We start from the raw sequence: 958 nt of genomic DNA, 5'->3' as shown, positions 1-958 counted from the left end.
TGATGTAAATATGAAAAAGCAGTCAATAAACTAGATTTTACACCCAAAGTCAAAAATACGAGAGAGAAAATTATCCAAATAAATTCATACGACAAGCGAAACTCAAATGAAATGTAAACAAACGTGGAAAGAAACCATAGCAACTGTTCAACCACTCAAGGACCATTCAGAAACATTGCACATTCTGCTTCCTTTGTTGACAGCAAACACACACTCAAAGATGTTCCCGTTTCAGTACTTTCTACTCTGAGGGTAAGTGTTATTCTTGAACTTTTTGTAATTCTGTTTTCTTGGGTTTGGTTTGTTTGTGATGAAAACAAAATGAATACAGGTGGTAAATTGTTCTTTTTTTTTACAATATACATATTCCGAATATAGAGGACGTTTTCAATAGTTTTTACATTATATGTGCTACTTTCGAAAATGGGTGATAATTCAATGGTTTTCACATTATGTTAATTTGATTGGTGAATATAATGAGTAAATGTGACATGTTTTACAGATTTTGTGTGTGTCAGTGTTTTAATTGGATACAATCTGTGAAATCAAATGTATGGATGTATGTACATCTTTTATTTCATATAATGATTATAAAAGGTCTTTGAGCTAACCAGTAATGTGGTCAAATTCATGTAAGAGTGAAGTGAAATATAAATTAATGAGTAATACTAGCATTTGCCGAAACTATTGTAATTCACCAAACGGGCTTGTTCATAACACTAACACCCATATGTCAGTAGCCTTAGAAAGCTCTGTGACTATTACTTTCCCCTTTCAGACACTTCGCCCTTGGATGTAGCAAGGAAGCCTAGAAAGATGACCTTATCTGGTCTCACCGTAGTTCAGATAGCTCTCATAGGCCTACTGTTCACCACGCCTATGACAAAGTGCGCTGAACAGAGGTGTTTAGATGCTCAACCAGAGAATGTGTTGTCCTGGGAGTTCACTATACCAGGAG

This window comes from Penaeus monodon, chromosome 22 (assembly GCF_015228065.2).
Source record: "Penaeus monodon isolate SGIC_2016 chromosome 22, NSTDA_Pmon_1, whole genome shotgun sequence".
NCBI lineage: Eukaryota > Metazoa > Arthropoda > Malacostraca > Decapoda > Penaeidae > Penaeus > Penaeus monodon.
The sequence above is the reverse complement of the archived record's forward strand: the minus strand, read 5'-3'. Positions refer to the sequence as shown.